Source organism: Euleptes europaea, chromosome 12 (genome assembly GCF_029931775.1).
Source record: "Euleptes europaea isolate rEulEur1 chromosome 12, rEulEur1.hap1, whole genome shotgun sequence".
NCBI lineage: Eukaryota > Metazoa > Chordata > Lepidosauria > Squamata > Sphaerodactylidae > Euleptes > Euleptes europaea.
In genome coordinates this window covers 63,503,328-63,514,306 of record NC_079323.1, presented here as the reverse complement: position 1 = coordinate 63,514,306, position 10,979 = coordinate 63,503,328, and positions in this window count along the sequence as shown.

Genomic DNA, 10,979 nt, shown 5'->3' with positions numbered 1-10,979 from the left:
CAGCATTATGGGAAACCCTTGGCAACTACGCCCTGTTAGATAGCGTTCCTAGGCAATTGGCTGGCTAGTGTGTGAAAAAGGATACTGGACTAGATGGACCACTGCTCTCATCTATCAGGGGCTCTTATGTTATTATAGTGTAATATATATAGTGTAATATATAATATATATTATAGTGTAATATAGTCTGCACAGTTTTTTCCATTACATTGTTATGTAAACAAAATCTCTAACTGCACAAGACTGCAACTCCATAAAGATCTTGGTTATTATTTAATGTATTTAAATGGATGAAGGTGCTCTGATTTCCCTGGTTGCAAATTGGGGATGGATTTCAGTGATACAAAAGCTACACTAAGCATGTTGTTAGAAGATCAAAAAATGGATCTCCTCAGTGTTTATTCGTAAATAGTAGCTGCTGGGTGAGGGGGGGGGAATCCATATTAGGTCTGTGTCATGGAAGCTATCAATACCATTTTCCAGGTTTCAAAAACACTGACACTTTGGAGCCAAAATTTGCCCTTTGGGGGCAACATTCAGGCAGCCTGCACATTTCTGGGGGCGGGGGGTTCAGCTCACAAAAAGATGCCTCCCTTGAGTAGCATATGCAGGAAAGTAGAAAGCAGATGAATGTCCAGGTTTGAATGTCCAGGTTTGAATGAATAGATAAACAAATTAAATGAGAATGCAATTTTGGCAAAATTAACATTGTGAATACATAATAGATCAATTTCTGAATTTAACAAAAAAATGGAATATGTTTTTAATTTAAATAGCTACGAAATAGCAGTCAAAATTACTAATGTTCAAGAACAGTAAATGTATACTATAAGATGAAAATATAATTCTGATATAGAGAAGTCAAAGAATTTAATAATTGAAGGATAATTTCAAGTAAGCGCTAACACAATATAATGATCTCATTGAATATCCTTTTATGTTTATGTTTAATGTTAGTATCTGTAATGTTGGGGTGGGGATTAAAAAAAAGAGGCCTCCCTTGGCTGCAGTGTGAATTAGGACCCTCCGTGGCTGCTATTTGCTGATAAATAGCTCTCAAGAGATCCTTTCTCCCAGCAACTTTTCTAGTTTGGCTTGAAAACTGTTCTGAAGACTGCCAGGCAAGCTGCAACACAAAGGCATCCTACGTTTTGACTTTGCAAACTTTCATATCCTTGTATCTAAACAAATAACATAGTGCCTTCCCCTGCGCTCCATAGTGTATATTTGTATACTATGATCAAAGTATATGGTCTTTACAAAGTAAAATAGACAGGCCCTTTGAACAGTGGACAAATGAAGGGGGATAGGGTTGCCAACTGCAAGCTGGAAAATTCCTGTCGATTTTGGGGGTAGAGTCTGGGGAGGGTGGAGTTTGGGGAGGGGAGGGGCCTCTGTGGGGTATATTGCCATAGAGTCCACTCCCCAAAGCAGCCATTTTTCTCCAGGGTAACTGATCTGTGTAGCCTGGAGATCAGCTGTAATTCTGGGAGATCTCCAGGCCCCACCTGGAGGCTGGCAACCCTGAGTATAATAAATCTTTAGCACTAGGGTTTAGCTTTTCTTTGCATGTTTTTTTTTAATCAGTTCTAGCCTATAGTGCTTCAATTTATCCCAATTTCTGCATGCATTTTTCTGTCTTTAGTTTTATTTTTATTTTTTAAAGAAAAAACTTAAATTTTCTTGCTCTTTTGAGACCACTTTTACCCCAATGTTTTCCTGAAGGCTGATTTTGAGTCGACTTTTCCTTAGTGTGTAATGTTTCTATCAGTTTTCTTTGTCCCACCCCCTCCCACCTGCCTCCAGCCCACTATTCAGTCATTGAACTGATGCCATGGTTAATCCACGCCTTCCTCTCCACTCTGAAGATGAGTGATTTCTTTCTTAAAGCCCTAAAATATAGATATATTACTGTAGTGTTGTGATGATAGTTTGAGCAGGTTCTGTGAATTCTCAGCTTTTTTTTTTTTTAAGTAATTTTCTAGCCCTTTCCCTAGCAGAGGTATGTTTTTTCCTTTATACTTCTGCCAGGGAAATGGCTGGAGACTTCCTTTTTTTTTAAAAAAAATGAAAGATGGCAATTTTGAGAACCTGCTTAAACAATCATTACAACACTAAAGTGTTATATAGATATTTGGGGGCTGTTTGTTAAAAAGATAAGGGGGTGCTCTGATGCTACCAATGACAACAGCATCCTCCCTTGAAAATCCACATTATTTAAGCCACACGAGGAAGAAAATTAACTGACTCCACAACTGGAAAAATGCATGGGGTGGGCAGATGTGAGGAAGAACTGTGCCCAAACCGATTCCAATGCTTGTGGATCGACTCCCAAGAATAGAAAGAGTTACTTGGGAGTGTGTGGGAAAGGTCTGTGTTTCCTTGTTAAAGGAAATGTTAATTCAGTGTTTGTCACTAGGTGGCAGGAGGTGGCGTCAAGAGATGTCCCACCATCTTTTCTTGTGATACAGTAACAGTAAGGGAATGAGAAAAAAAAAACCCAGCTACAAGGTTTCTTTTCAAAGAAAAAGAAGTTACAAAACAGGCACATAAGTGACAATTGCAAAGCAGGTGCATAGACAAACTGGAATCTCGTGGCGCCTTAAAGAGTAACCAGTTTTTAGTCCAGCATAACAGTTCATGGACTGGAGACCACCTCTTCGTGTGCAGCAAGGGGACCCTTTGCAGATGATCCTCCCATTACATATGAAACAAATTATAAAGGCTTATAATGGAATTAGGGTTACCAACCTCCAGGTGGGGACTGGAAACCTCTCAAAATTACAGCTGGTCTCCAGATGACAGAGATCCATATCCCCGGAGAAAATGGCCTGCTTTGGAGGGTGGGCCTCCATGCCATTACACCCCGCTGAGGTCTCTATGTTCCCCAAACTCCACTCTTTTCCAGGTTCCACCCCCAAATCTCCAGGAATTTCCCAACCCAGAGGTTGGCAACCCTAGCCCTGGAAAAAACATTTTTAGGTGTCATTCATAAGAGTCTTGTTTATTTTTGCTGCAACAAATTAACACAACTGCCTCTCTGGAATGACCATGACCAGTTTACCAAGCTGATTTAAAGAAACAGTCAAGGTTATAAAGCCAAAGTGATGATATTATGATAATAAGGGTGCACCTGATGGATATAATATACAGTGTAAGGTAATAGGAACCCTCATGTGCACCCTTATCTTGTCAAGGTTGTACCGGCTTAGAGGTGGGGGTAATTTCAGCACAACTCAGGCTCCCAACTCCAGATTGGGAATTTTTGGAGACTTGGGGGTGGAGCCTGGGCAGAGACTTCAGGAGGGTATAATGCCATAGAGTCCTCCCTCCAAAGCAGCCATTTTCTCCAGGGAAACTGGTCTCTGCTGTCTGGAGATGAGTTGTTATTCTGATAGATCTCCAGGCCCATTTGGAGGTTGGAAACCTATTAAGATAGCACAACTCATAACTGGCGTGGATAACTTCTAATAACTCTGCACCAACATAACTCTTTCTGGGACAAGGGGCAATTCTGTCTTATCTCAGAAAATTTTAGTACTGTTTAGTACTTTTAACATCTAAGGCACCACAGCACAATATGAGTTTTAGCCCACACTCAGGTAGACTTAAAGCAGAGAAGCAGCAGGCTGGAAGGGCTGGGCACTTGAAACTGTCTTCAGATCTCATGGAAGTAGTAATTAAAGAACCAGAATGAAGAAACAAGATTATCAATGAGACAATCCATTAAATATTTTGAAAAAGACGGTTAAAAGATGGAAACAGGCCAGAAACAGATGGTTAAAAAACAGACAATAGCTCACACTTGGACCAATTTACTTGGCCTATGAAAGGGGATTTAGTAGATCAGGACCCCGAGCCAATATGCTTGCATGAAGGTCTTACAGCCTAAAAGGGACACCTAATTAATTTCAGGAAAATAAAATTGTTAATAGAATGTTACCCTCCATTCCTGTAACCTTGGGGAAGGGTGGAGGTTTTGATGCTACACATGGCTGAATTGCAAGTCTTGGTGACTGTAAGTCATCTTTCAGTGAAAGGGCTCATGGCAAACTGGCTACTTGACCAGTTGGTCTTTAGCTAAAACTGTCACTATATACTCAAAGTGCTCCAACTTTGCATTGGGAAGGGAGCTTTTTAATGGCTTTTGGAGGTTGGAGAATAGGCATGCCCTGCTGCTCATTGGCTGGGGGGCAAATGCAATTTCTTTGTCAGCTGTGTCTAGTAGATGGTAGTATCATATTACTGACTCTCAATACAGAAGAGCAGAGAGAATCATCTCTAAGATATATGCTGGGGAGACATCTGATTAACTGCTGCCGTTTATATTCACAAAGGGAGAAATTGATGTTATGTCCCAAAATATCCGTTTTTCTAACAAACCTGATGAAGGGTTCTAAGAGACCCAAAGTGTGCTCCCTATTTTGTGATATTTAGTTTGGTCCCAATGAAAATATTGCACTACTGAAGATATATATATAGAAAGAGGATCTGTGAGAAAAGATGGCGTCAGCGTAACACTTGCTGTTTTGTTTCCTTTCCATTTGGAAACTGCATTAAGATAACAGCCGCTGGTGCTTGCACACTGTCCTGGGAAAACCTGGACTGTCATTAGAAGATTCAACTGCCCTTCCTCTGAGCTGGACATAGAGATGTTTTTTTGGCTGCCGTCCAGCAACTCCTACAAAAGAATTTTTATCACATTTCAGCAGGATAAGATGCCTTCAAAATTATTAAAGAGAAATGGCTATTTGTCCAGGTTTCAGATCTCTTTGAAAAGAGTTTTTAAGGATAGCCAGTGTCTCCCGCTATGCAAAGCAAAGACAAATCACAAACAAAGTGCACAGAAAGCTGAAGGTGTGGCTATAATTGATCACAGAGAGATAATACGGCCAGCAAAGACAACAGCTGGGCACTCAGCCAAAATTAATAGCCACCAGCTGAAGCCAATTACAGATTTTTTGACTGCAAAACCTAATGTAGCCTCTGAAAGAGACAGTGAAACCAATAAAGATGACATAAACTTCTCAGAAATCATGGAACTCTCCCCTCAAGACAAATTAGATAGTCAAAACCAATCTGAACCCCTAAGCACTTCAATGCCTCCTTTGGAATCATCAAATTCAATCACAATTGAGGAGGCCCACGCAAGGCCTGAGCAACCTTTCCATCAAGCCCTAGTCACTAGAAGCCCTCATCTGGAGCAGTCAGAGAGTTTCATGAACAGGCAGCAAGAGATCTTGGAAAGTGTGGGAAGCGACTCATTGCACCATCAAAGCCCTGCCTTTGAAGATTACGAAATAGATCCTTGTCCACTCTTTGATATTTTCTCCAGCACACAACAACAGGAGACAGAGAATTCTAAGCCCTTGGCTCAGGAACTAAGGGAGGCTAGCAATTTGGAATCTTATGGGCAGTCCTCCTCCCCCAAGCAAGTTATCTGTACTGCAGTTCTACAAAAATCACCTTCCTCTACTACAGTTTTACAAAAAAGTGTACAAATTCTGAATTTCTCCCTAGACCAACCTCGTACCCAACTCAAAGCTGACATCATTAATAGTGCCCATGAATATAGTCAGGAGGTTGGCAGTGGAGCCTCAGCACCGACAACGGAAGTCTCCTGTTGACTACCCAAAGGACACAACACCCAGAGCCATTCTAGCTCCATAGACATTTTATCATGGAATGGGTCTCTCCTGTGGTATGGACATTCCTTTGCTACGCGGGAAATTTGACTGTGTAGCACTTCAGGAGACTTGGTCAGCAGATGAATTAGTATTGGATGGTTTCTATTCTTTTAAAGTGGATGCTGTACCTGGGAAAGGGAGGGGAAGGCTAAAGGGTGGGTTGGGGATACTGGTATCAACAGCCATCAAGGCCAAGTGTGTGGAACTTTCCCCCCTACGGAACCTGGCAATGGCAATACTCCTGATCTGGCAGGGTTTTAGCATAATTATTGTTAATGTTTATTTCCCCCCAATAGCTAGGAAATCAGCTATTAAGGGAAATTGGGACTTACTAGACAGCTATATTACAGCATTGGCTGTTGATCACCCAGAGGCAAAACATTTGCTGACAGGAGACTTTAATGCTTGATTGGGCCCCGATAATGGGTCTTTGGAAGCTAAATTTAAGATAGATCTCACAGACCAGGAAGATGATTTAAGAAACTTCCCTACAGTCGAGTCTCTAAAGACCAGCAGTCAAACTTTGCTGGAATGCGTTTGGCAAAATTTGCTTTCAAATCACATCTTTACATTCTAAATGATTCCTCGGAAGGTGACCATCCTGAGGAATATACGTATATGGCAGGCTCTCTTGCCAGTACCCTCGACTATATGCTGGTGTGCTCGCAAATATTGATAACAGTTAAGTCCTTTCAAATTCTCCCTTATCTAGAGGAAGACCATTTTCCCCTATGTCTACAGGTTACTTTACCCCTAGGGGACGCCCACCTTAGCGCTCTTTTTCCCACAGTTACATCAGAGCTCAACGTAATGGGCAAGCGTTTAAGATGGTCAAATGAGCTGCAATCTAAATTGAAGGAGCATCTGTCAACAGAAAAGGTTTATTCATATTGCACAGCTTTTTTAAACCCAGCCCCAGACCAGAACCCTGTAACAATCTACCGGGGTTTCATTCAGAGTCTAAGACCTTTACTTTTTAGCCCTTGCCAGCAACGAAAGAGGCTGGTATTTAAATCTAAGCCCTGGTTTGATAAGGACTGTTTTGAAGCAAAAATAGCTCTTAAACAGGCCTATGGTAAGTTCATCAAAGGGTAGCCATATCAAGATCGCACAGCAATCCCTCCTCCTGGCTAAAAAGATGTACAAACTTTTAATCCATCGAAAGAAAAAGGGGCACTGTAAGGAGTCTTGGAGAGTATTGATTAATGCAGCCAAGGCCAAAAATACATCCCTATTTTGGAGGCTAGTTACTGAAAGTAACTTTAAAGAGAATTCACCTTTAGATTCACATGCGGCCGCAGATAGGTGGGTCATATTGTCAGGCTGCTATCTCGGTTTCAGTATTGTTTCTGTGTCTGTACTGTACTGTCTAGCCTCAAGGTCGACCACACATACCAAGGCCTGGGAATGCTGCTCCTGGGAAAGTGTACTCTGTTTATGTGTGCTGATGCTGTATAATCTCCCGCCATTTACTGCCTTATATTATCGTTCAGCTAGTGAGACTCTCATAGCTGCCATAGTCCCCTGTATGCACTGTATTGCCTTTTTGACCAGTAAAAGCCATCTGCTTGGACTCTATATGACTCTGTGGTGATTTCTGGTTCGAAGGGTCAGGAGCTTACACATATTTTTTCAGAGTCTTTATGACAACTTGCATCTTCTGGCCCACTATAGCCCTGACCCATCAAAGACTCCCTCCTGGCCGCCGGTCTCGGCAAATGAGGTTAAATCCCTTATTAACCAACTAAAACAGGGCAAAGCCCCTGGTTATGATGGTATCACCCCTGAGCTGCTTAAGGAGAATATAGATTGGTGGGCCCCCTTTTTAGCAGCATTGTTTACCTACATAGACTCTACTGGAAGAATCCCTAAAGATTGGGGGCTGGGAATAATTATCCCATTTTATAAAAAAGGAAGTAGGAAGGACCCATCCAACTATAGGCCTATTAGTCTCCTTAGTGTTGTTAGCAAATTATACTCTAGACACCTGCTTGACAAATTAACTCTCTGACTCACCCAAGAGGACATTTTGGCAATAGAACAGGCAGGCTTTAGGGAAGGGAGAGCAACAATAGAGCACTGCCTCGTCCTCCAACATCTAGCAGAGAAATAATCTAATAAGGGGAAATCCTCTTTATATGCGGCATTCATTGATTTCAGGGCAGCATTTTATTCGATCTACAGACCTTTACTTTGGGACAAGCTTGAAGCCACAAACATAGACAAAAGGCTCCTGATGTTGCTGTGAGCCCTACAAGAACACACAGCACTGAGAGTCAGGTGTAATAGAGAAGTTTATTGAGACCCTCATATTGAGAATGGGACCTGACAGGGCAGGAGAAAGGATTGAGATGCTCCTACAAGGGGATAATCCTTCAATCACTCTTCAGGTTGTGAAATTTTGCATGGCAGCAATGAAAATTCGATGCCATAGAACAGCCTCTTAGTGCAATTGACAGATGTGTCCCAGCTGTAATTTTCTTTTAAGTGTTATCATACTCGGAGTGTAATTCTTTGTTTGTTAGAATTTATTAGCCCATGTTTTCTGTTTTATCTTGTTTTATCTGGCTAAGGGCCGTAAATAAATTGTCTGTCTGTCTGTCTGTCTGTCTTTATAGAGAGAGACCGTTATATGTATATATATATAACTGTCTTATTCATTTGGTAGTTGTTTTTTTTAAGCAGCTGCATACAATCAGGATGCTCTTTGGAGTCTTTTCTTATATGATTGGTATATCTGATTTGGAAATAATACAAAGCTAAATTTATCCCCATGCTGTGTAAAACTGGTTCCAGCAAACTAGAGGAGGAAACTAAATATGCCAGACAAAAGGAACAATTGACATTGGAGTTTCACAACAGAGGAAATGTTGAGTCATAAGCAGCAGAGATCTGGTTTCTATTCAGTAAGCAGAAAGAAACATGGGCAGATTGTTGAGGAAATATGATGATGACTATTGCTGGGAAATCAGTACTGCCTTGATGCAGCACCATCCTCCCTAGAAGGGGAGCCCTCATCACGAGTATGTTAAAACCAGGTTAAAATGGCAACCTTACAAACCCTTTCTGGGGAAGGCCCTGGCAAACCACCCCGTAAACGAAGTCTGCCTAGGAAATGTCGGGATGTGACATCACCCCATGGGTCAGGAATGACTCGGTGCTTGCAGAGGGAACCTTAACCTTAAAAGAACCCTTTCTAGGGAGTAAGACCCAGTGAATAACCTGAGTCTTCCTCCTGAGCACAGGATTGTTCTACAAGGCACCATTCTTCAGTAAAGTGAAGCAACTTTAAATGGAGACTGACCTGAAAGGCGAATTTGCTGAATTAAACCTCATCAGATGCAAATGGAATTTTATTCATTTTATTAGGCTTCAGTTGGGATAATTTCAAAGCAAAAGCCACATTTGTCACTTACAGAAAAGATACAAAAATGGTCCTGAGGCATCTTCAAAGACCAATACTATTGTAACATTGGATCAGAATTCATTTCTTCAGTTAGTGTGTGCACATGCTAACTGCACACACATACAGAGAAACAGTGGTAAACAGTGGGGTCCAAAGGGAGACAGACAGTTTCAAAGGTCAAATTGGGAACATTTCCCCCTTACACCACAGATGCTAGGTAGCAATGCAATCCTAAGCGAAGTCACTCCAGTTTAAGGCAATTGAAACAAATCTTAGACTGGGGCTATTCTGCAAAGTATTGGGTTCCAAGTCAACTATGCAAGGAAGATTGTTTTGTCACCATTAACTGCTACTACGAATGTACTAATTTGTATGCATTTTTGTTTCTTACAGAAATGTCACAGAAGTAACTCTTGGTTTTATAGATAATTCATGACAAATTGTTTTCTTTGGCTTCCGTTTTCCAGCTGTCAGGACCATTTGACAAAACTCTTTATACCTCCTAGGGCTGCCAACTTCGGGTTGGGAAATTCCTGGAGGTTTGGGAGTGGAGGCTGGGGAGGGAGAGATTTGGGGAGGGAAGGGACCTCAGCAGGTTACAATGCCAAAGAATCCACTCTCCAAAGCAGCCATTTTCTGCAGGGGAACTGGTCTCTGTTGTCTGGAAATGAGTTGTAATTCTGGAAGATCACCAGGTCCCACCAGGAGGTTGGCAACCACACCCCCTTATATGCCATTAAAGGTTTATTATGATTATGATTATGATAACTACACCCCCAAATCCATGCATATAGTCGCAATCTGAGGGTAACATTTCAACCATCTAATTACCCCTTCCACTCCCGGGGGAGGGGGGGGAATAGAAGTTTAACAAATAGTCAACAAAAGTGTCTGCAGTAATAATCTGTTAAGTCTTTAAGATGCTCCAAGACTGTTGGTTTTACAGACACTTTACAGATAATGAGAAAAAAATATTCTCCCATAGGAGAGTACATGATGCTATAACAATATCTTTTGTTCTGTTGAGTTCTAAGTCTCTCTTAGAGACTGTCACACATATTAAAATAACAAGAACAATCAGTATTGTATCTAAATTGCAGGAAAGAAATGTGAAGAAATTCTTACCTTGACTCTGGGATGAAGATCTAATTGTTCTCTGATGCACTCTTAAATATTTTGCCTTGGAAAGTGAAACCACAGCAATAGCATCATGCTGAGTTGTAGCCCCACCCATTTCTCAGCCAGCAACTGGGGAAAGGAAAACTGATGTATTGTTAATAGGCGGAGGGAAAGTTTCCTTCTTGACATAATGAGTTTTTGTTAGAAGAGAGAGGGGAGGAGAATAAAATCATGTCCATTTCCCAGTAATCTTTCTTTCTCTTCCATTATCTGGATCCAAATCTGGGCTGTATTAAAGGTACTGGTAGGTTTTTGGTGCCTCTTAAAAACTTATTCTGATAGTTCTGACATAAATCTAGAAGGAAATTTCTTCTTATGCATGAAGGAAATCTGATAAAACCTACAAACACTGCACTGTAGGGTTACTACTCTTTTGCTCTGTGCTGTCCATTAGACCAATGTTGCATTTTGGACAGTGCCTTATATATTTCATATATAATACGACACGGTCTACATTTGCCTCGGGTTTTTTAAAGTTTGCCTGATTTGTGTATGTGTGTAAGGGGAAACGAATCATTCTGTGCTATAATCTGATACCTTACCCTGTACACCCATAGGGTTGGATCCTGCTGATCATTTCCATGAATGGAAGGCACTTCTGTCAGCAGAGCGGCACTTTCACGCCTCTTCACCCTGCTGAAGCCCCAAATGACCCCCTCAAGATACTGCTCCTGGGGGGCAGGTGATTTGGAGAAGCTGCATGAAAT